We start from the raw sequence: 27,970 nt of genomic DNA on the forward strand, positions 1-27,970 counted from the left end.
CCAGATCTGAAAATTGTTTATTTGTTGGATACCCAGCCGATTCTTTTGGATATTTGTTTTACAACCTTAATGAGAACAAAGTATTTATGTCTCGAACGGGAGTTTTCCTTGAAAAGGATCTCATATCAAAAGGAACCAATGGGAGCAAAATTGACCTTGAAGAAATTCAAGAATCAACCAACATGGAAACTGATTCTCCTCAAGAGGTCGATGAGCCTGCTGTTGAGAGATAAACTGACCTATAGCCACCACCCATACGTAGATCTGATAGAGTTCGTCAACCACCAAAGAAATATAGTTTACATATATTTGAGGGTGAGGATGAAAATATAGATTCTAATGAACATATTACCTATCAGGATGCTATGACAGGCCCCGAGTCTACCAAATGGAAGGAGGCTATGGACAACGAGATCCAATCCATGCATGATAATCAAGTCTGGACCTTAAATGATCATACACCAGGTACTAAAACCGTTAGGTGTAAGTGGGTCTTCAAGAAGAAGATCGGCATGGATGAAAATGTACACACATTTAAAGATAGACTGGTGGCTTAGGGTTACACGCAACAACATGGTGTAGACAACGATGAAACTTTTTCACCAGTGGCTATGTTGAAATCTATTAGAATACTTCTTGCCATAGCTGTATTTTATGACTATGAAATATGGCAAATGGATGTAAAAACAGCTCTCCTTAATGGTAAGCTAACAAAGGATGTGTTTATGACACAGCCCGAGAGTTATGTACATCTTAAGTATCCTAATAGTTTATGCAATCTTCAAAAGTTGATTTATGGACTTAAACAAGCTTCTCGTAGCTGAAACTTTTCTTTAATGAGAAAATCAAAGAATTTGGTTTTAGTAGAAGTGAAGATGAACCATGTGTCTATGTTAGGTCTAGTGGGAGTGTTGTAGTATTCCTTATACTATATGTTGATGACATATTACTCATGGAAAACGATATCCCAACAATGAAAGATGTCAAAGCTTAGCTAGGGAAATGTTTCTCCATGAAAGACATTGGAGATGCATCATATATATTGGGAATCAAGATCTATCAAGATAGATCAAGGAGATTGATTGGGCTAAGCTAAAGTGCATATATAGATAAGATACTGAAGAAATTCAGTATGCACAACTCTAAGAAAGGGTGTGTTCCTATGAACCCTGGAATGATATTGAGCAAGTCTCAATGTCCTACGAATTAGAGTCAGCTAATATGAGTCGGACTCCATATGCTTCGGCTATAGGATCGATCATGTATGCCATGATATGTACAAGGCCTGATGTGTCATATGCATTAAGCATGACTAGTCTTTATCAGGCCAATCTTGGTAAAGCTCATTGGATAGCAGTCAAGAACATTTTAAAGTATCTTAGGAGGACTAAAGAGATGTTCTTGGTCTATGGTGGGAATGACGAGCTAAGTGTCAAAGGATATTCGGATGCTAGCTTTCAATCAGATAGAGATGATTGCTCTTCCCAATCGGATTTGTGTTTATGTTTAATGGTAGAGTCGTCACTTGGAGAAGTGGTAAGAAAAGTACTATTGCTAATTCTACGATAGAAGCTGAGTATATACCGGTAAATGAAGCTGCTAAAGAGGCTATGTGGATAAAGAGATTCATCAGGGATCTAGGAGTGGTTCCTATAATTCATGATCCCGTAGAGATTTTCTGCGACAATGTGAGTGCGGTTGTCTTGGCTCAAGATCCCAGGTCACAAAAGCGCACAAGGCACATACTCAGAAAGTACCATTAGATTCGCCAACTTGTAGCAGAAAATGACATATTATTAAGTAGATTTGACATGACTAAAAACTTGGCTGATCCTTTCACCAAGCCTTTGCCACAGACTAAGCATGATGTTCATAGCATGTCTATTGGTATTCGTATTATTCATGATAGAGTTTGATTATATTATTATGTAAGTTTGACACCTTAAACATTGGGCAATATTGTACTATAAATGATCTGATGATTAATATATAGAGATTATATGATACGCAAGATGCGATCACTTCATTGTATATTGCCATGTTTGATTTTGCATGTTTTAACTTCCATTGAATATTATTTCATAAACTTACACAGTCAGTCATTCTATAAGGAAGAGAGAATTGAATAAAGGCTGCTATAGGCTTATATGAAATTGTATTCATGAGGAACTTGATAGTTGATCAAGGTTTTGGAGTGACCACACTTAGACGCTACTTCATGGTTTTAATTCAAAAAGTAAGCTCTAAGATGGCAACATCATCTATCCTATAGTAGACATGTATGTGGAATCCTGACACAAACTGTGTTATACTTTGACCTGTTTCTAACGCTGTGCATAAATGCCGATCATAAGGGAGCAGATCGGGTATATCATGGAATGTGGTGGTGTCTATACAATTGAAGCGATTTGTTCCATCTTCTTTAAGCGAGTTGAAGCGATATCTCTGGGCCCCTCGTTGATTTGTGGTGATTTAAATGCATGACCATGCTACGACTGAATTAATGGAATATCAGTCTATTTGATCACCACAAATCTCTATAGGGAAACATATTCTTGAGCGATTATGATTGACACTTAACCATGTCACATGTTCATAAATATATCTAGAACAAAAGGATGTTTGATGTAAATCAAAACATAGGAGTGTAACTTAGTAGACTGGTTGTTACACATGGTGTGTCTTTTAAGACTAGCCAATATTATTAATGTCAGTGCAAGTAGGATTCTGTTGGAAATATGTTCTCCGGTTGGCTAAGAGTTTGACAGTGGTACATATGTTCTGAAGGTATACTGATGTGAGAGCGGAGGGGTACGAAATACTATTATATTTTACTACGAAATACGACGAAATATTTTACAAGTTTTATATAATTTATTTACAGATGGGTTATACCTAAACTCTGCTACAACACTATACGCAGTGTACCTAATCGTAGAGTAGTATAGTTTTTAGTAAGTCCGGTTCGTTCCACAGGGAGACGACTTATTTTACACTATATTTTAAACACTATAATTGTACAAATATATATAAGTAGTAATATTATTATAAATGAGGGGTTTACCGTTTAATGACCGGTTTGTCGATTTTAAAACTTAAGTTACAATTAAAACCTAATGTAAAATATAAATAACGATAATTAAAGTTGCAAAAATTAAAATGCGATAAGAAATAAAATAAAAGTATTATGCTTATTTAAACTTCCGTAATCATGATGTTTGACGTTTTGATAATTTAGTACCCTGGGTTAATTGTCCTTTGTCCTGGATTACTTGATATGTCCATCTGGTTTTACCCATAATAGTCCATCGGTCATAATTATAAAGTGCGAGGGTCTTCGCCAAATTAATCGTATACCCGAAGTCAAATATTCCAACTAATTGGGGACTTAAACTGTAACAAGGTCTTAATACTTTGTTAATGATTACACCAGGTTATCGACTGCGTGTAATTCAAGGTTTTAATACTTTGTTAACAATTACACCAATTACTCTTGAATGTAATCCACCCCTGTTTTAATGAGCCCATTGACTATTAATCCATCCCCGTCTCTGATTAAATGAACAATTATTAGTATTTATAGATCTCCCGCTCATCGTATCCGATCGAGCGTATGTGGATATTTATAGATACATCAAATTGTAAATCTCTATATTAATCAAATATAGAGTCCATTAATAACCCATAGTCCAATTTCCACAATTGTCGATCTTTTGTCCAAACCCCAATTATGGTCCAAAGCCCAATAACCCCGTCTTAATATTTAGTCCAACATCACGATTACTTTGGCTCAAATAAGCATAATAATAACTTAGTTACGAGACATTAATTTAAAAAGGAGAATTTAACTTACAATGATTATTTATCGCGTAGCTTTACACGGACAAAATTTCGACTTTAAAACTCGTAAATTAACCGTTACATTACCCAAACTAACTAATATAAAACTAAACTATGTTATATATATATATATATATATATATATATATATATATATATATATATATATATATATATATATATATATATATATATAGAGGGAGAGAGTGAATTATGGTGCACCAAATTTGAGCAGAATACGTTGGCTTTTATAGGAAGATTTGTGAAATTGATCCCCATGCAAGTGCATGAGGTTTTAGTTTATTTGCCATGCACTTGCATGGGCTTGGTTTTCGGCGCATGTTCTTTTGGCATATTGCTTGTTGACATAAATATTAAATATATATATATTAAATATATATATATATATATATATATATATATATATATATATATATATATATATATATAATATATAATTTATATTAATTATATATATATATATATTATATTATATTCTTTTGTATAGTTGACTTGTAATTTTAGCTTTGTTGTTTCGTACATTTACGTCCGGTTTATGTCTCGGTTCAGGATTTTCGAACGTCTTTTCTTATGCTTTAATATCTTGTACTTTGCATTTCGCGGCTTGTACTCTTGTCAATATTTAGACGTTTCTCATCAATAAGTTGAACCACTTGGATTGTATCTTGTATATTTAAGCTTTTTGGTCATTTGCGTCTTCAAATCGTCATTTTCTTCTTTTGTCTTCGCACTTATTTATTTAAACGAATATTACTTAAAAATAGAACAATTGCAACTGAAAATTTTACATATTGGAAGGATATTGCGACTAAATGTATGATCATTTTGAGCACTATCATATACCCATGACATTAAATAATATAAACTCCATTTATCCTATTCAGTCACACGCAAAGGCCAATCGTAAATTGTTTGATCTACCTTCTAATCGAGAATTAATTTATTGAACATCTGATAATGGTTTAATAATTTATATAAGTTTGACATTTATTTAATTAATTAGTTAAATTTTTTTTAACTATCATTAATCAAATAAAGTGTAAGTAAATAGATACATTGTATCTAGACACATTGGTTTAACCAATCTTACACTCCACCTCACATGGGAAAAAGAAAAGTATGCTTGCTTTTTATTTAACCCATACATGCAACTAGTAGAGTGTGTATTCCATCAAATCTCATAACTTACACTCTCATCTTTTCTCTCATCTTCAACTAACCAAAATACTTAAGATTCAAATTAGGGTTCGGTTTTGGTGATCTTAAAAGGAAGAAGAAAAGATCCGATAAGTAGAAGGTGTAGATTGATCAAGGTTAGAACTTTAGGTGTCTACTGTTTAGAGGAACTCTCCTTTGGATTCTCCGCAATAATCTAAAAAACGCTACAAAGGTTGTAATCTTATCCTTCTCTTGTTAGATTTATATTTTGTTTGCTAAAAGTTTTCTGCACGGGTCATTGAAAGAGTTTGATTTTGTAATGTTTTGAATTTTCTTCCACTTGCTTTGTGTTTGTATCATACGCCAACAGTATAAAGATCAATTTATAATAAAAACAAGGAAATTCAACAAAATAGCCTTTTTGTAAGCGTATATAAACATTTTCCCTTCTTGTTAAAAAATTACATATTTGTCCGTAACATTCGCAAATTATAAAACTAGTGAAATTTTGTAACGTCTGAGTAATCGCGGCCATGATCAAGTATACCAGCAGATCGTAAGTCGCAAGTTTGATTGATAGATATGAGTGATATACTTGTGTTACAAAGTTGACTCAGACTCGAAATCATCTAATTTATATAATACAATCTATTTGACACATCTATTGGATCTAGCCCCAATACGTATCATTACATTGCACCAGTACCAACCATCTCCATTTAGTTGAGTGGTGACCGCTGTTCTGGGCATCCGTGAAGTCTCGTGTTCGAGTCTCACATCGGGATTTCGTATTGAAAATTGATTCGCAGTTGGTTATGGAGTCATCTGGAGGCATCGCTGTCTACGCATGTCCTATTGCAGTTTTCAGGGGGTGCCTTCCAAGGGTGACTACACGCAGAGCCTGTCTTGTGGTAATATTTCAGTGGAACATCGACACGTGGAACATCCTTGACACGTGGAATGAATAATATCGGTGATGGGAACTCCTTTGGTGGTCCTCAGTTAATGACTTTAATCTTGTTAAAAAAACATTGCAGCAATACCATCTTACTGAAACAACCATGAAACTACAATTAAAACGTCTTCTTAGGCCTAAAAACTGCAAGAACCCATTTGTAACTAATTAGTACTAGCTAGCCAGGGCAAACCGCGTTTAAACCCAGATACAAAGTGGATTTGAATGCATAAAAAACTAAAAAAAATTAAATAAGTTGAATGTCACATAACAAATAATATGAGTAGATTCGAATCTTATGGCTTTAGTCTTCCAACACCAATCACAATGATATCGGCTAAAAAAGTCACGTTTTCACCCCGATATTAAGGCCCAAAAACAAGAAAGATTTGAATTTTATCAGAAAAGTACCCACTTCGTCAGTTAGAATTGAAGAACAAGTAATTACGAAGACTGTGAAAAAAGAATCAAGAGAATCGGAGCTAAAACGAAGATTCTAGAGTAAAAACGGTGAAAGACAAGAAATCAAGTTACGATCTAGGAATTTCAACTGACCAGGCAAGCCAAACGGCCTGCCAAACAGCTTGCCTGGATCACAAACGGCCTGCCAAACGCCCCGAATAAACGGCCCTTGCAAACGGCTTGGCTTGGCAAACGGCCCCTGCAAACGGCCTGCCAAACGGCCTGCCAGCCGTTTGCAGGGAAATTTTAGGCTTATTTAAAGGGTCTTTGTCATTCATTCCAACACACACATCAATTCACTTATTTCTCTCTCTTGTATAATATTAGCCATACTTTCAATGTCTTCGACTCCGTGCGGAAAACCTAGTACTCGGAGAAGAATGTCGAAGATTGTATTAGGAGTGGTCTGGAGTTTGAAGTTGTCACTTTTGTATTCGGAACTCGTTTAATCTACTGGTACTTCTATCCTTTATCTTTATATAATGTCTTCTATTATTATGTTCTGTGATATTGTTACATGATTAGCGAGTAGTTATCTTTAGTGTATGCTATGATGTAAGCAGTTATAATGCCGAAATAATGTTATGGTTTGTGTATGTTGTTGAAATGCTTTTCGATTATGCTTTAAACTCAATCGCTTTTCCAACTAATAGAACGTAGTTATTGGCTCTGTTATTGGGAAGTCGCGAACACCGATTCAGAGTACACTATCTGTGTCACCCCTTGGTAAGAGAAGTCTATCGGATACAACGTAAGATCGACTGAGGCACACCAGTTGTAGTAAGTCTATCGAGCTTTGGATTCTGACTGAGGACTCTTTCGTAGTGAAGCATCTTACTAGACTCTTAGTACATTGTCGGTCCTAGACCATGCTAGTGTAGTCACCAAGCATATAAACTTCATACGTGCATGCTGAAGCGCAGCGGTTGTTGTAAGTTGTACCTCTGCTAAGTAAGGCCATGGAACCCGGTCAGTGTTGACTAGTACACTGCACCATAACGCGGTCTCAAGCATTGCACCCCGCTTGAGGGATTCTTAGTTAATTAAGGAACTGTTTGTTTAAACACATAAAGGATTGGATCGTAGGATAACCGAACGTGTTCATGGAAGTCAAACTTGACTTGGCCATGGTGTTCTTTATGGTTGAACTCTTTTTAAAGGGCCTAACTATCTTTTAAAACCAATCATTAACGAAAGCATTGAAACACATCACGTCTCTCAGATACGGTAAACCATGTATTCTATTATGCTTAAGAAAGTTTAGACCTTTGTGGAATGTTAATACGTCATCCAACCGAGTCGCTCAATTGGATGAGCCGTCTGAACGTGTATGCCTGTAGTCAGACTGCACGGGCGTCGGGGGTAAGGGACATTGCTGTCTATTCAGAATCTTCAAGCCTATCGCATTACCAAGTGACATATCTTACTACAGGGGCTTTTAGGACCAGTGTAATGAATACAAGGCCTCTGCCTATTCATGAGCCAACATTCCATAATCTCGGCAGAATAACTGATGAAATAATAGTATGCACTTACTTTATCTGAATTACGAATTTTATCGCATTTACTTTATCTGTCTTATAAATTAGAAAAAACCCAAAATTAGGTAACCACTACTCCTTCATAACTATCTTAATCTTTAATATAGGTTCGTTTCTACTGATATCTTAAAAATACGACTCTAGGTCATACTTCCCGTACTCATACTAAGGAGTAGTACGATTTAGACCACGTTAAATATAAATTTAAAACAGTACCCCCTCTTGGTGGTTGATCCTGACGTATTGCGACCTAACGACACCGCACAAATAAAACCTTCCGTTTTAGCCATATCACACAACGTTTACTAGAAAAAAAAATCAAACTATTCTACATTTGTTGTTAGAAAAATCAAACGTTTAAGAGTTTACCCTCAACGCTGGTGTGGGCTTGCGGCCTGGAATTACCAAGTTAACGATTAACGACCCAAAAGAGACATTTTTTTAGTGAAAAAACGATAATTAAATTAATAAGGACAAAATTGCCCATTTCGTCCTTGTGTTTTTCACTTTTTGCCCGTTTCATCCATGTATTTTAGTTTATGCATTTTTCATCCTGAAAAGCATTTTAAAGTCTCAATTTCATCCCTCACCCTAACGAAGGTTAACTGAGTCCTTTAAAACTATTCAAATGAACTATCCACGTAATCTCATTAGTTTGTATTGAAAAAACTGTCATTATGAAATATAGTGTAGTAATACATCCTCATAAGGTACTTAATGTTAAACTAATGTTGAAGCTCTCAGAACTATTTTCACTAATAGTTTATGTTGAGTCCCCAAAATGATTAAGGAGCAATTATGTACACTAAGATGTTATATGCAGCCACCATAAGTGTATTCATGTATAGACAACATTTGTTGTTGTGTCAAGTGTTCCAGTATGCTGCCTGGTCTACCAGCATAAGGTAGACAGTATTCTTCAACCAGCACATGATGTGTGCCCAACAAATTATGAAGATCAAGTGAACCAGTAGAAGAACCAGTATAGCTGGTAGCAGCATACACTACTTAGACAATAATGCTCCATTAAAAGCATAATAGTTTTATGTGTGGTCTACATCAATTGTACTATTCAACAACATTCGAAGATAAAGTTGAACAGAAAAGGACACGTGTCGACGGCTGACAAGTGACCTTACAAGACCACGTGAGAATCCAGAAGTTTAACACATGTGCAGACATGTGTTACTACTTTTTCAACGCCTAGGGAACCCAACATTCTATTTGTTTATTCAAATAGAGGTGACAAACCGAATTAGGGTGTTCCTGCAAATAGCTACCAAAGAGGAATGAAAGAGAGCACGCTCTCTGATGATGTTGTCTACACAAGTACAGACAACCTATGTACCAATGGACAATAGATCAATTACATGGATAATAGGACTCCTATAAATAGATGTTTTCCATTATTGTAATTTTTAGTGGTGTGGGTTTATTAAATAGAGTCCAAATGTTAATAGCTTTAAGATATCTTCTTTAGCTTAACTTAGGCATAATCTGTATCAGCCAACTATTTATTCCACCATTAAACAGTTGTGATTCTTTGAAATTTATATCAATAAAAGAATAATGTTGAAAATTACCCAAGACTATTATTTAATTATCTGTTTAAATACACTTATCTGCTATATAACTTGTTTAAGCAAAAAGAATTGTATTCACCCCCTCTACAATACTCATGTTGTTATTTAAGGGACCGACAACTGGTATCAGAGCTTCAGTCTTGATAATTTCATATCTTTGATCTGAATTCTCCCATGGCTTCATATAGCAACTCAACTTATCTCGAAAGTGATTCTTCAAACAGACCACCCAAGTTTGATGAAGATGAATATGAAACTTGAAGAGATAGGTTTATGTTTCACCTTGAGTCTATTGACCCACTCATGCATGGTATTGCAAATAATGACCCCTTCATCCCTATTGGAACAGTTGAAGAGGTTCCCTGCTACAACAGACACTCCTTTCATTCCTAGTAGAGAGTTTGTTCTTCCCCATCTAGATAGGAGGATGAGGAACAAACGTCGTGTTGAACTTGACCCAAAGATCAAAACTATGATAGATATAACATTACCTAAAAATGTGTTTAAATTGATAAAGAGGAAACCAACTACTAAAGCTATTTTATACTATCTTGATGTCACTTATGATAGAAAATATGAGGTCAGGCAAAACAAAATCATTGTCTTGAAAAGGGAATATGAGTTGTTCTATGCATATAAGAGTGAGACCCTAACACGGACTTTCATTAGGTTTAACTCTCTAGTTGCTGACCTAGAAAGTTTAAAATTTAGTTATACTAACTTTGAATAGGTCAACAAATTCATTGACTCACTGCCAGCTAAATGGAAACCTCCTTTAAGGACCACCCAGACTTTAAAGAATTTTGACATGTCATCTCTATATGGTACACTTTGGAACTATGAGAAGGCAGAAGCAAAACTGACTTAACTTAAAAGAAAACTTTAAGTCTGCCCCCACCACTTCAAGATCTATAAAGTTAGATGATACTGCTCTTATTGCTACTGCTAAGAAGAATGCTCAAAAAGCTTTACTAGTTTAAAAGTTGATGGCAGAAGAAGAGGCGCTAAAGATGATGAGGGTAGTGGTACTGGGTCTGAAGAAAGCAGTGATGATGATGATGATGTTGAAGGGTTTGCTGAAGGGATGGCTTTACTGGCTAGGAAGTTTAAAAAGTTCAATCATAGTAGGACCAGTAAGCCATACAAAGTCAATAAGAAACCAAGTGCTAGGTATGAAAGTAAGTCTGTCAAGGGCCCCAAGTTTGACTGTTACAATTGTGGAAAGGTAGGACACTTTTCATCTGAGTGCAAGTCCAGAAAACCTTCCACACATGCTAACTCATTTTCAAAAGCTGATAAGTACAAGAATAAGTACAAAGCAATGAAGGCCCAGATGAAAGAGAACTCAAAGGTTGAGAAAAAGGAGAAGAGACCAGAAAAGGTGTTAGTTGCTAAGCATCATGAATGGGATGAAACCAGTTCATCTTCAGACAGTGAAACTGACGTGGATTGTGCTGGTTATGCTTCTGGTAAAAAGCTGTGTTTGATGGCCAGAGAGATTGAGGAGTGTGATGAGGAAGAAAGTGGTAGTACATTTTTGGCTGATATGAGGGAAGCTGATCTGAAAAAGGATTCACCTCAATGGAAATCTGAAATCCTGTATAAGGTTAATAACTTTTGAACTTATACTGATGATGAAAAAGTTGAAATGTTTGACTATCTGAAAATTGACTTAAGCAGAGGCAGCAAACGTTAAGAAGTTTTCAAAACTGAAATTAAATCTTTAAATGAAAATCTTAAAAAAGCAAAACTGGTGAAATTAAAACCTTAACTGGTGAAATTTCCAAACTAGAAAAACAAAATTATGCTTTAATATCTCTTCACTCAGATGCAACAGTAGTCAAGAACCAGCTCAATGACCTTAAAAATGTTGTAGCCTCGGTGTACATCTGCTCAACGCACATCAAAGTGCATTAATGAGCCGGTGCCTGCCCAGGTTGACTATACTGCTATGTTGATGTTGCTGCCCATGATAAAGTTACTTTCATGGACCCTGTACTTGAAACTGATCCTGAAGCTATCATGCCAAATATCTTTGCTAAGATAGTGAATGGTAAAAAGGTCTTTATAAATAAGTTTATCAGACCTACAATAACCCCACCACCTTCCATGAAAGAGATCTTGGAGGATAAAGCTAGAGCAAGAGAAGCCAATACCTCAAATGATGAGACTACTAACCCCTCAAGCATCTACTACATGACTCTAAAGGAAAGAAAAATCAAGAGGGAAATTACTGAGAACAATAGAAGAGATTCAAAATCAGTTAATTCTCATTTGTGTTCAAATTCCAAAAATGTTGAGCCAGCTGATGAATATCGTACTGGTCAACCAGTAGCCGCAAACAAGCCAGTAAAACCCAATGCTGGTAAGTCCAACGCAGCTGTTAAGATTCATACTGGTCAATCAGTATCAGACGAGAAACCAGTAACTTCCCATACGGGTACTTCAAATGACAACGGCAAAGCAGTATACCATGATTATGGTACTGGTTCCAAAAAGAAAGATGGCCATAAGGGAAAAGCTAAGGTGGAACAAATTATGGAATCATGTGCTGGGTTATCTATTACTGAGATAATGACTGTCAAGCTTAACCAGATTATAAAGGTTGTTGCTCAAAGCCAACCACAATTTCAGACACCCCGCAGATCTGTGTATGACCAGCCACCGAAACCAAAAGTGAGAAAATGCTACAAATGTGGCAGCAAAGATCACTAATCTCTTAGCTAATGTACAGGGCATTCGAAATAAGTAAATCTGGTATCTCGACAGTGGATGTTCGACACATATGACCAGATGTAAGTCCTTGTTGATGGACTATTAGGAAAATGATGGTCTAGTTGTTTCATATGGAGATAATTCGTTATACAAAGGGTTTTGGTACTTTAACAATTGGGAATGTTACATTCACCAATGTGGCATATGTCGTTGGGCTTAAACACAATTTACTCAACATAAGCCAACTGACAAACAAAAGAAAGATAGTTCAATACAGAAGGAAAATTGGTACTATTTTTGATAAGACAGGGAAGCCTCTGCTGACTGCAAAACGACATGAGAACATGTATCAAATTGACATGAACACTGTAGAGACCCGTCCTAATCCATCCGGACGAAGTCCATATCGATTATAAACGATTCACAATAGTTGATTACATCGCGAGGTACTTGACCTCTATATGATACATTTTACAAACATTGCATTCGTTTTTGAAAAGACAATCTTTCATTACATCGAAAGTTGATGGCAGGCATACCATTTCATAATATATCCAACTATAATTGAATTAATTATAATCTTGATGAACTCAACGACCTGAATGCAACGTATTTTGAAATATTCCATGAATGACTCTAAGTAATATTTCTAGAATGAGCAAATGCACAGCGGAAGATTTGTTTCGTACCTGAGAATAAACATGCTTTAAAGTGTTAACCAAAAGGTTGGTGAGTTCATTAGTTTAACATAAATAATCATTTCCATCATTTTAATAGACCACAAGATTTTCATTTTCAGTTCTCATAAATATACGTCCCATGCATAGAGACAAAAATATTATTCATATGGATTGAACACCTGGTAACCGACATTAACAAGATGAATATAAGAATATCCCCTATCATTTCGAGAAATCCTTCGGACATGATAAAAACAACATCGAAGTACTAATGCATCCGGTACTTTGGATGGGGTTTGTTAGGCCCAATAGATCTATCTTTAGGATTCACGTCAATTAGTAGATCGGTTTACTAATTCATAGGTTACCAAGCAAAAAGGGGCATATTCGGCTTCGATCATTCAACCATATAATGTAGTTTCAATTACTTGTGTCTATTTCGTAAAACATTTATAAAAATTGCGCATGTATTCTCTGCCTAAAAATATAAAGAGTAAAAAGAGCAAATGAAACTCACCATACTGTATTTTGTAGTAAAAATACATATGACTAAATTGAACAATGCAGGGTTGGCCTCGGATTCATGAACCTATATCATTCATATATATATATTAAAACATATACTTGTAATAGAATAAAAATATATATTATTATCTGTGATGTAATTTATATACTTAATAATTTATAAGTTTCATTATTTATTTATATATTTTCGTTTTGTACATAATAATATTAATTTAGTTAAGTTGTGTATATTAAATATATCTTTATATAAAATCTTCAATTTTTATATTTATAATCTTAACCATGTCTTTTGAACTTGTATTTTTTTTATAATTACAATTATTTTAATAATAATAATATAGATTTTGCTGATAATAATAGAAATGATAGTTTTTTTTTAAGGATTACAAAAAGATAATTTTAGTAAAAATAATATCATTGATAATAACTTTTAATAGTAACAATATAATAGTGAAAATTCATATTATGATAATATTTATTATAATAAGACTTATTGTAGTAATAAAATGATAAGGATTATAATTTAAATGATAATTCTAATAATGATGCTTAGGAATATTAATAATAACAATGATAATACTAATGTTAATAGAAATGATAGACTTGAAAATAATAATGTATTTAATAATAATGATAATAATAGTAATACAAATAATATTGATAATAATGTTAATAATACTTACTAACGATAATCTTATTAATAAATACTAATTTTAATGATAATAACATTAGATTGTATAGTTTTCCCAATAATGATAATATTAATCATAATTGTAATAATAATGATAATACTTATAATAATAATAATTATAATGATGATACTAATATTTATAATGATAATACTAGTATTATTAGTAATACTTTTAATAATAATAAAACTAGTAATAATAACAATTTATAATCATATTTATAACCTTAAATACTAATAATAATAATAATAATCATAACAATAATAATAATAATCATAGTAGTAATAATAAAAATAAAAGAATTTGTGTATACCCTTAAGAGCTTGGTTTAAAAGGAATTGTCCTGGACCGGACTTGAACCCATGACCTCTCGTTCCCTCACCAACACACTAACCACTCTTCCATCTAATTTCTTTCTGATATAACTAGTAATAATAACTATATAACCCGAAAAGTGTCTGCCTCTTCTTCTTCATTATGAACCAATCAATCAACACTTAAATCTTTCAACAATTTAATTCTTGTATTATGTTTAGGAATACAGCGAATATATTAACAAACATATGGTGTTCTTAAATTACTCAAATGAAAAACGAAAAAAAAAAATAAATGAAAAAAGAAAACAGCGACTGCTGTGTTACGGTATACTTTTTTTTTTTTTTTTGATTTTCGATTTTTATTATGTTTTAGTCAATACTTAAAACATGAAACCCTTTTTAAATCATAATTAGAAACTATTGGAATCATCAATTTACCTTGAAACACAAACACAAATTTGAATTTCGCGATGAACGATTCGTTTGACTTTTTATAAATAAACTTTGACTCGAAAATTCTTGATCAATAAAATGAGTTGGAACCTCAAAGTTTGCAGATAGTTTGAGTAATTTCTTCCTAACACATCTGAAATTCTAATTTTTAAAATTGATTTGGATTCAAGCTTTGAGGAAAAGAAGGCCACGTACAGAGCAATATATGTTCTTCCTAATTTTTTTTATTTAACTTGATAATTAAAAGCTGTAAAAATCGATAATTGATATTGAGGATATGATATTGATTAAATGAAGAAGTAATCCATTGTAGCTCCTTGTTTATAGCAAAATTCATTGACATAAGATTCGATCGTACACAGAAAATAAATAAAATAAATAAAGAATGATATTGCTTGTACTGAATTTTGGATTGTTTTGAGAATTGGAGAAGGACATGTAACAGCATGAAGATCACAACAAAAATTCAATAAAGTTTGATGGATGCTTGAAACCTACTGCGTACGATTTTTCTTTATAGGTTATATAATTAATATAAATATATTAGTATTAATAATAATTACATAAATAATAATGATAAAAATAATAATAATAATAATAATGAATAATAGTACTGATTTTCTAATAAATATATTTATATATATAACATCATATATATATCTGTATATATATATTTATATTTATATATCACTATATATGTATATCTCTTTATATATTTATCTTTATAGATTTTTAATTAATATTATTAATAAATATAACTATAATATTAATGCTCTTAATAGTATACATAATAATAATACAAATTTATAATAATAATACTAGTAATAATAAGTTATATGTTTCAATTTCTATAACTATATGTTATATATCATATTATATTAATAACTAATAAAACAGATATTAATATCACTGGAAGTAATAATATTAATATTAATATAACAATTATATTTTAACTTGTAATAAGATTTAATATATTATCTTTACCTTTCATTGATTATGTACTACTTACTTTATATAATAACCTGAATATTTATATATTTTATATGTATTACTCTATATGATATTAATTTACATTTCTAATTCAAATGATATTTTTGTATTTTATTAATTCAAATTAATATATACCCTTATTTTATATATATATATATATATATATATATATATATATATATATATATATATATATATATATATATATATATATATATATATATATATAGTCGCACAATAGTTCGTGAATCGTCGGAAATAGTCAAAGGTCAAATGATATTATAAATATAGTTCAAAGTTTTTGAGACTTCAACATTGCAGACTTTGCTTATCGTGTCGAAACCATATAAGATTCAAGTTTAAATTTGGTCGGAAATTCCCGGGTCATCACAGTACCTACCCGTTAAAGAAATTTCGTCCTGAAATTTGAGTGTGGTCGTCATGGCTAACAATAAATATGTTTTCCTGACGAATATGAGCTGATAATTAGAGTTTTATCATTATTGAATAATATAGATAAAATAATTCGATTATTCGAAGTGCACGAATGAAGCTATCACAAAAAAGTGAAATTAATAAATGAAGTTTCGTTTTAACTTTTGACGTTGCCTTGGTTGAATTCCGGAATTCAAGGGATTTAAAAGAAAATCTTGGAAATCTATAAGATCTGATTCTTCGGCGAATAAGGAAATTAAGATCTCTCTAATTAAATACGGTGATCTGCTTCGATTACTCTGTCTGATATTTCCATTATAAATTAAACTCTTCCGTTCCATTATTCTCACCATTCCTATACTTTCCTTCTTGTTTCATACATCCAAAAGATTCTGAAAATGCTTAATCCAGTTCTGATCCTTGTCCTCATTCTTACTATCGCAACAATCATTCTCCTTTTCCAACTTCCACCAGAGGAATCTGCTTTCTTCTACTTTTCCCTTGGGATTATAATGTTTTTAATTCTCCTGTATCTTTATGTTGCGATAAACATTGAAATACACGGTTTGTAATTTATGTGTTGTTATCGGGCTTTATATTCTCCCTTATATTTCAAAGCTCTATGCTTTTGTTTTCTCTTCCCGACTTCAAGTCAAGCGAATAATGGTCCAGAATTTGTAGATATAGAGTTTCGAATGATTATAATGTTCTAAGCAGGAAGGAACGTGATAGCACGGTTTGATTTTCAAGTTTATCAACATCACGGAAGATAGAACCATCAAGAATACATTTTCTTGATTCGTTCAGGAGTTAAGTAGAATGAAAGAGTTATGTAACATGGCACATGATGACGTTATGATCTGTGAATTATCACGTCCCATTAGAAACTCAGCATGACTTACTGTAATATAATAACGTTGATCAAGTGTCATTATATTATACTAACTCATGCATCAGTTCCCAACATTACTTCAATAACATTCATATCTTAAGCTCGAAAGTTTACAAAATATAGAAACTAACAGTTTCTATATGATGTAACACTGATAGCACTAAGAGATTAATGATTTCAGATAAGAATAGTTATGAAAATATCTTCAGAAATATGGAGGATATTTATAATGAAAGATACGATGATATCTTAGAATTTCTAATATCAGAGGATGATGAAGGATATTCTCTGCAGGGGTTTAGAGTCAGAAGCAAGATATTCGTTAATGACTTCAGTAGGTACTGAATCATTTGGATCCTTTGAAGTCAAGTTCAGTCTCTGTGATTTGTCCACAGCCTCCTTCATACTTTGCTCAATCCGTTTTCCAGTTCCAAGACTTCTCTTTTTCTGCGCTTTGCCAGCACACTTCTTCATTATCATCCAGCTTTTACCGTTTAAAGTCGTTTATAGTTTTTGATGCTTCATCAGCATTTTTCCATTTTCGGAGAACCAATTCGTAGTTCGGAGTATTTTTCAGAAACTTCATATTAAAATTAAGTCCAAAAGATAGACATTATATATACACATATAAATGTTGGCGTAGACATGCTGCGAGATTTCAAAATACTGATTGCTAATTTCCAATGATTCATATGGCAATTCTCGTTACAAGATGCGAAGGAGTAAATGATGGGGTTTCAATGAATAATTATATTGACTTTTTGGAGAGGCTAAAGTCAAAGGGTAATGAAGTTGTTGGTATATCTGCTAATAATGTGGTGGAATGTAAAAGGTTTCCCGGTAACGATGGTGTATATCTCAAGGTTATAATAAGGTTAGTCTGACTGAAAAGTTGAAGTTGACTTGCTGGAGCTGTGACAAAACTGGCTACTTTGAAAAGGAATCACAAAGTTATTTTTGCTAATAAATGCCAAAGAATCTGACGCGGATACGTTGTTTAAACTTTTACTTTGGTTTCAAAAGTTTTTCGGGTACATAACTGTGGGTAACATGTGGTTGGATCATCATTTCGATTGCTCATCATTCGAAGTGTCTTCAGAAATTTTCGAAGGGCTTGAACACAGATTGTAATCGTTAACATACATTTAATGTTATAAAACAGTTTTGAAGTCAAAGTATAGCTTTGAAAGATGTAAGAATCTAAAAGTGACGGTACCGGTTATATTTCGTATTGAATTCTGAGGTTTCAAAATCAGAATATGTAATTGGGTTTGAATGAGTATTGTTGTTTTGATTGCTATGAAAAAATGCATATTATTGTGAAAGTAGGAAGTATAGTTGATAATTTGCTTAATCTGATTCGAAGAATGTAACATATTAATTGTGAATATATATATCTCTCGGGTATTACCTACCGGTTAAAAAAAATTTCACAATTAATATTTTGTACAAAAGAATTTTTATTACAGTCTTTATGAAAATATATATGTATATATTCCCCTCAGATGTAACATAGATTTTAATGAATTAATACTAATCTAAACTCATTCGATTTATGGTTGGAACTATAATTGAATAATCCCTTGGAGGCTTTAGAGATTACATAAGTATTTCTTCAATAGTATTATGAATCAATACTTCGTTATTTGTTGAGATGTGATGTTGGTTTTCGTTAAATTCTTGTGAACTTCGTAAAGTACGAATGATGTTATCTGAAAAGTTTCGGTTACATCAATGATGAAGTGTAAAATCAAATATATACTTGATTTATTAGGAATTGGAATTTGTTGAATTGAGACATAGATTGTAGTTAACGCTGGTTAAGTTGCGGCCGAAGGATGTACATTATTGCATATTTGTAATATGAATTAACCGATTAGTTAAGATTCACACACAATAGCTTAGTACGGAGAGATTTTTTTTTATTTTGAAATATATATTTATAAAATATACATATAATTTCTTTAGAAGGAATGAGTTAATTCTTCATAACTCGTTGATACAATATACGCATTATTTATTTGTAATGATGTCCACAGTGATTCTTGAACTGATGGAGTTTGTGATGTTATAGGTGTTGTTAATTCTGATGTTGACTGTACTGACGATGCTGGTGACGTTGACGATACTGTTGATGCTGTTGGTAAAACAAGTTTAACTTGTTAATCACACACCATTTTTATCAGGGTTTCTACTCTTCCTTCTATCATTTTGATTTGCTTAACTGATTTATGGTTAGGCTAGATTATATAATCTCTAAGACTTTAGAGATTACATAATTGCCGCGGAATGTTTCTCCAATGAAGTTATGAATTAATACTTCGTCAGTTATTGTTGTTGGTACTCCTTGGGATCTATGGTGCGTATGACGTTGATGCTCGTGGGATAGATTGTGAAGTTGAGGTTTACAACGCGGTTGTGGTTGGAGGTGGTATTGGTACTATTGGTGTTGATGATGGTGGTACTGGTTATGCTGCTGGTGCTGCTGCTGGTGTTTGTAATCTTTGCACCATATTCTCCAAAGCCACTACCCGAGCGCGAAGCTCGTTAACTTCTTCTATTACACCGGGGTGATTGTCGGTTCGAACGAGCGGATAAATAAAATCTAGAATTTGATGTAGTATATAATCGTGACGAGATACCCTGGAAATGAGAGAGAAAATGGTGTCTCGAACAGGTTCGCCGGTAAGTGCTTCAGGTTCTTCGCCAAGAGGGCAATGTGGTGGATGGAAAGGATCGCCTTCTTCTTATTTCCAATGATGAAGGAGGCTACGAACCCATCCCCAATTCATCCAGAATAGGTGATGACTGATTGGTTGATCCATTCCGGTCACACTGCTTTCAGAGCTTGAGTGAGATTCCATTTCGGAATAAAAGTGACTTGAACTGATGACAAATTCCATTTCGTACGATTGGATACAGGATCTTTCGATATAAAAATGATTTTCCGGCTATCGAGTGATATTCCATTTACATAGGAAATCTATATATATAGATCAAAAGATTTCGTAGATTACTGAGGAATTTGCGGGATATGTCAGACAAAGTTTAAAGTAACAGATACTATAAGATATGATTTAGCAGATACGCTAAGATATGAATTTTGTCTATACACTACTCATGCAATTAATGTAGCAAGACGTGTCTAGACTAATAATGATAAGCAGGTAATTTCCTAAGGATGATAAGCAGATGATTTCTGACTAGAAATGATAAGCAAAACTTTTGACATGCAGACACGGTCGAAGTCCAGATTCACTAATGCATCCTAATGACTTATCAATTAGACACACTAATGCAGACCTGGTTCGCTAAGACCACCGCTCTGATACCAACTGTAGATGTAGTGACCCGAACTTTTCCATGTTTATATATATTAAATGAAATTGGTATATTTACATGATTAAATGTTTTCAACATGTTAAGCAATCAAACTTGTTAAGACTTGATTATTTGAAATGTGCTTCATATAGACAATTGACCACCCAAGTTGACCCACGATTCATGAACGTTAAAAATTTGTAAAAACTACATGATATATATATATATATATATATATATATATATATATATATATATATATATATATATATATATATATATATATATATATATATATATATATGGTTAACATGAGATTATGATAAGTAAGTATCTCACTAAGTATATTAACAATGAGTGATATATATAAAACTGAGTTTATTGAATTAAGAAACTCGAAACGATATATATAACTATTATCGTTATAACAACGTCTTACTAAATACATATGAATCATATTAAAATATTGATACACTATGTTTAACATGATAAAATGATAATTAAGTATATCATTAAGTGTGTTAACAATGAACTACATATGTAAAACAAGACTACTAACTTAAGAATTTCGAAACGAGGCATATATGTAACGATTATCGTTGTAACAACATTTAACTGTATATATATCATACTAAGATATATTAATATATCATAATATAATGATAAAGTAATAATTTAACATCTTTTTAGATATAATAAACAATGGGTTAACAATATTTAACAAGATCGTTAACCTAAAGGTTTCAAAACAACATTTACATGTAACGACTAACGATGACTTAACGACTCCGTTAAAATGTATATACATGTAGTGTTTTAATATGTATTCATACACTTTTGAAAGACTTCAAGAAACTTATCAAAATACTTCTACTTAACAAAAATGCTTACAATTACATCCTTGTTCAGTTTCATCAACAATTCTACTCGTATGCACCCGTATTCGTACTCGTACAATACACAGCTTTTAGATGTATGTACTATTGGTATATACACTCCAATGATCAGCTCTTAGTAGCCTATGTGAGTCACCTAACACATGTGGGAACCATCATTTGGCAACTAGCATGAAATATCTCATAAAATTACAAAAATATTAGTAATCATTCATGACTTATTTACATGTAAACAAAATTACACATCCTTTATATCTAATCCATATACCAACGACCAAAAACACCTACAAACACTTTCATTATTGAATTTTCTTCATCTAAGTGATCTCTCTCAAGTTATATCTTCAAGTTCTAAGTGTTCTTCATAAATTCTACAAGTTCTAGTTTCATAAAATCAAGAATACTTCCAAGTTTACTAGCTCACTTCCAATCTTGTAAAGTGATCATCCAACCTCAAGAAATCCTTGTTGTTTACATTAATATATCATTCTAAATCAAGGTAATACTCATATATAAACTTTGATTCAATTCCTATAACTATAACTATCTTAATTCGAGTGATAATCTTACTTGAACTTGTTTTCGTGTCATGATTCTGCTTCAAGAACTTTCAAGCCATCCAAGATCCTTTGAAGCTAGATCATTTCTTGTCACTTCCAGTAGGTTTACCTACTAAACTTGAGGTAGTAATGATATTCATAACATCATTCGATTCATATATATAAAACTACCTTATTCGAAGGTTTAAACTTAAAATCACTAGAACATAGTTTAGTTAATTCGCAAACAAAAGTTATTCCTTCTAACTTGAATTTTAAAACCAACTAAACACATGTTCTATATCTATATGATATGCTAACTTAATGGTTTAAAACCGGGAAACACGAAAAACACCGTAAAATCGGATATACGCCGTCGTAGTAACACCGCGGGCTGTTTTGGGTTAGTTAATTAAAAACTATGATAAAATTTGATTTAAAAGTTGTTCTTCTGGGAAAATAATTTTTATTATGAACATGAAACTATATCCAAAAATCATGATTAAACTCAAAGTAGAAGTATGTTTTCCAAAATGGTCATCTAGACGTCGTTCTTTCGACTGAAATTACTACCTTTACAAAAATGACTTGTAACCTGTATATCTGACTATAAAATTATACTTTTTCTGTTTAGATTCATAAACTTAAGTTCAATATGAAACCATATCAACTTGAAACACTCAAAACGGATTTAAAACGAAGAAGTTATGGGTAAAACAAGATTGGATAATTTTTCTTGTTGTAGCTACGTTAAAATTGGTAATAAATCTATATTAATCATATCCTAGCTAACTTATATTGTATTACATGTATTCTAATATATTATGTAATCTTGGGATACCATAGACACGTATGCAAATGTTTTGACATATCATATCGACCCATGTATATATATTATTTGGAACAACCATAGACACTCTATATACAGTAATGTTGGAGTAAGCTATAAAGGGTTGAGGTTGATTCCAAAAATATATATACTTTGAGTTGTGATCTAGCCTGAGACATGTAGGATTGATTCAAGATAATATATATCGATTTATTTCTGTACATCTAACTGTGGACAACTAGTTGTAGGTTACTAACGAGGACAACTGACTTAATAAACTAAAAATATTAAAATGTATTAAAAATGTTCAATATAAGGGAAACGCCCCTTTTTAGCTTGGTAGCCTAAGAATTAGGGAAATGGCCCCTAATTGACGTGAATCCTAAAGATAGATCTATTTGGCCCAACAAGCCTCATCCGAGTTACGGATACTTTTGTACTTCGATTTATCATATCCGATGAGAGTCCCAGAATGATGGGGATATTCTATATGCATCTTGTTAAGGTCGGTTACCAGGTGTTCAACATATGAATGATTTTTATCTCTATGCAGTTTGCGAAATGCCTGATATGAGATGTGTTATAAAAATGAAATCTTGTGGTCTATTATTATGATTTGATAATATGTAAGTTAAATCTATAACTCACCAACAATTTTGTTGCCGTTTTAAGCATGTTTATTCTCAGGTGATTATTAAGAGCTTCCGCTGTTGCATACTAAATTAAAGACAAGATTTGGAGTCCATGCTTGTATAATATTGTTTAAAAACTGCATTCGAAGACTTATGTTGATGTGTAATATTATTGTAAACCATTATGTAATGGTCGTGTGAAAAACGCTATATTTTAGATTATCATTATTTGATAATCGTCGTAATATTTTAAAGGTTATGGTTTGTTCTAAAATCGAATGCAGTCTTTGAAAAACGTCTCATATTGAGGTCAAAACCTCGCAACGAAATCAATTACTATGGAACGTTTATAATCAATATGAACGGGACATTTCAGTTGGTATCCGAGCGTTGGTCTTAGAGAACCAAAAATTTGCATTAGTGTGTCTTATCGAGTTTGTTAGGATATATTAGTGAGTCTGGACTTCGACCGTGTTTTCTTTAAAAACGATTGCTTAACACTTTTGTTGAAAACTATATATTATTAACATGTAAATATTATGTAATATATTAACCTCTTAATGTGTTTGATATTGTGTGATAGATGCCTACCACTAGTACAAATCCCTTCGATTCACCTAATAATAATGAAGAGTCGAATATATTTTGGGAAGATTCACAAATTCCCGAAGAGGAACCGGAAGAGGAGGAACCGGAAGAGGAGGAACTGGAAGAAGAAGAGGTTCCGGAGGAAGAAATATTGATACCTATAGTAAATTTATTAAATAAAAGAAAATCCTCAACCAACGGACCAAAGTTAATAATGGTCAATGGTGTTTCCGCCGAGGAAGCAAAATATTGTGAAGATTACCAATTTTCCGATGAATCGGATCCCGATGAGGATTCTGATGATGTTATAGAAATTACCTCAACCCAATTTAATAAAACGAAAGAAAATAATAAGGGAAAAGGTATAAAAATAGAGAAATCCGATTCCAACCCGATGAACTTTATATGTATCGGCAACATCCGTATTTCCTAAAATGTAACAATGACCCGGGAACCTCTAAACTACCAGGTTTTTCTAAACCATTGTGGAAAATGACGGCTCGTATTAGAGGAACACCATATATTCCTAGAAAATTAGGAAAACGAACCAAGTCCGAAGAAGAAGAAACCAGTGATTCAGATTAGAGGGTTGTAATCATATTGTATATTATATGTATTGTAATGTGCTTGTACTTTTATGTTCTATGTAAAAATTGCTTTTATTGTTTGTTAATTATCTTTTACGAATCTAATCCTTGTCTATTTTACAGAATAAAAACAAAATGGACGTTAAGGGTAGATAACCGAATATTTTAGAAGATCTACCAGCGGATATGATTGAGGAAATCTTGTCTAGAGTCGGTCAGAATTCATCAGCACAATTAATTATAGAAAAATTAATATGTCAAACATTTGAAAGACTTTTCAGAAATGCCTTAGTTTATAAAGGGCTTTCCTTTGATAGGTGGGGTATATCACATTGGGGAGACCGTAAGTTACGCCGTGTTTTCTTTAAAGCGTTAAATGCGGGGAACCCAAATGCAATTTTACACTACGGGTTAAGAACCTATTTTGACTCAACATATCCCAACATAGGATTTCATAAATTAGAAAGAGCTTCTAACATGAAACATAAAGAAGCATGTTATGCTTACGGGTTAGTGATGTTCGCTTCTTACCAAAGTAAGAAAAAGAACATCGGATTGCAACTTTTAAATAAAACCTTCCCACAAGTGACGGATTCAGTAGTTGGGGTGAGAAACAAGGTTTTAAGATTATTACAGGGTGTTGGACATTATGAAACCCTCGTCCTTTTGACGACATTACAACATGCTGTCTTGTCAACGTTCACAACGGTTATGTTCCACAAGACCAAGGATGGGAAGTAGTCTTAGTAAAACCAGAATGCATGACTTGTTTCTGGACGTATGAATTACGTGTCTTTATTGCCTTTGTTGAACGACTTGCGTATTAACTAGAATTGTCTTCGCAACTATTTTGTATCAGAGTTTTTATGTGCTATATGTCATGCTATATCTAAAATAGCGGTATTGTAAGTTTGCAAAATATTATATAAAAGTTTGAATGTGAATTATTATTATAATAAGTTTTTCATATAGAATTGTAGTAGTTGAATTGTATGTTAGCTACTAAATATGAACTTAACGGGTAGGTATTACCCGAATTAAAACTTATAAAATGCTAATATGAAGAAAAAGATTTTATAAATGAGTTCATATTATACTACGGAATACTATTGACTACTCTTAATATTCTATATGATTAACTTAATTCCTTTGGCTATTTTTGAAGGAAATGGCACCGACTACTCGTCAGAACTTGAACATGAGTGAGGAAGACTTCTGTGCTTTCCTTGCAGCAAATATAGCCGCAGTACAGGCTGCAATGCAAAACAACAATAACTCAGGGTCTAGCAGTGGAGTTAACTCTACAGGAAATCGTGTAGGATGCTCCTACAAGGCTTTCGCTGCCTGTAAACCTCTGGAATTCGATGGAACTGAAGGACCAGTCGGACTGAAATGATGGACCAAAAAGGTCAAATCTGTGTTTGCTATATGCAAATGTGCTGAGGAAGATAAGGTAAAGTACGCTACGCATACCTTCACAGGTACTGCGTTAACGTGGTGGAACACCAATCTTGAACAGGTAGGACAAGATGCTGCTTACGCACTACCGTGGTCAGCATTTAAACATTTGATGAACGAGCAGTACCGTCCCAGAAACGAAGTCAATAAGCTCAAGACAGAGCTTAGAGAATTACGAACGAAGGGATTCGATATCACCACATACGAACGACGATTCACTGAGTTGTGTTTATTGTGTCCAAGAGTGTTCGAAGATGAAGAAGAGCAGATCGATGCGTTTGTAAAGGGGTTACCAGAGAGAATTCAGGAGGATGTGAGTTCAAGCGCACCTACTTCAATGCAAAAGGCAAGCCGAATGGATCACAAACTTATAAACCAGATCGAGGGAAGGATTAAAGAGCAGGCGTCCGAGGAGGCCAAAATGAAATAAGTCAAGAGAAAGTGGGAAGAACCCAGTGACAAGAGTCACAATTTCAACAATCAACACCACAATCACAACCATAATCGCACCATTTTTCGCAACAATAAACGCAACAAAAACCATTCCAACAACAACAACTACAACAATCATCCCAACAATAATACCAACCGCAACAACAAAAATCCCAACAACAATCTCAATAACAACGCTGGTAATCAAAATCAGAAAATTCCGTGTCTGATGTGTGAAGGGTACCATCCAACAACTTTTTGTCCAGCAACATGTACTAAATGTAATAGAAAGGGTCATGATACAACGAAGTGTGAAATTTATGGACCATCGGGTAAAGGAACAAGTAATGCCCACATTATTTGTTTTGGATGCGGGAAGAAGGACAACTACAAAACTGCGTATCCAAACCAGGGAAATAATAATGGGCAATGCCGTGGGAGAGTTTTTAACATTAATGCGGAAGAAGCGCAGGAAGACCCGGAGCTTGTTACGGGTACGTTTCTTATCGATGAAAAACTTGCTTATGTTTTATTTGATTCGGGTGCGAATAGAAGTTATATGAGTAGAGATTTTTGTGCTAAATTAAGTGGTCCATTGACGCCTATGAATAATAAATTTTTACTCGAATTAGCAAACGGTAAATTAATTTCGGCAGATAAAATATGTCGGAATCGAGAAATTAAACTGGTTAACGAAACGTTTAAGATCGATTTGATACCAGTATAGTTAGGGAGTTTTGATGTGATAATCGGCATGGACTGGTTGAAAAAGGAGAGAGCGGAAATCGTATGTTACAAAAATGAAACTCGCATTGTACGAGAAAAAGGAAAACCTATAATGGTGTACGGAGAAAAGAGCAACGCGAAGCTAAATCTTATTAGTAATTTGAAGGCGCAAAAACTAATAAGAAAAGGTTGCTATGCCGTTCTAGCACACATCGAAGAAGTCAAACCCGAAGAAAAGAACATCAATGATGTTCCCGTCGCAAAAGAATTTCCCAATGTATTTTCGAAAGAATTACCGGGACTACCTCCACATCGATCTATTGAATTTCAAATAGATCTCGTACCAGGAGCTGTACCAATAGCTCGTGCTCCATACAGACTCGCACCCAGTGAAATGAAAGAACTCCAAAGCCAACTAAAAGAACTTTTAGAGCGTGGTTTTATACGACCAAGTACATCACCATGGGGAGCTCCTGTTTTGTTTGTCAAAAAGAAGGATGGTACATTCAGGATGTGTATCGACTACCGAGAGTTGAACAAACTTACCATCAAGAATCATTATCCACTACCAAGAATCGACGACTTATTTGATCAACTACAAGGCTCGTCAATTTATTCGAAGATTGATTTATGTTCTGGGTATCATCAAATGCGGGTGAAGGAGGATGATATTCCAAAGACTGCTTTCAGGACGCGTTACAGTCAT

Source organism: Rutidosis leptorrhynchoides, chromosome 6 (assembly GCF_046630445.1).
Source record: "Rutidosis leptorrhynchoides isolate AG116_Rl617_1_P2 chromosome 6, CSIRO_AGI_Rlap_v1, whole genome shotgun sequence".
Classification (NCBI taxonomy): domain Eukaryota; kingdom Viridiplantae; phylum Streptophyta; class Magnoliopsida; order Asterales; family Asteraceae; genus Rutidosis; species Rutidosis leptorrhynchoides.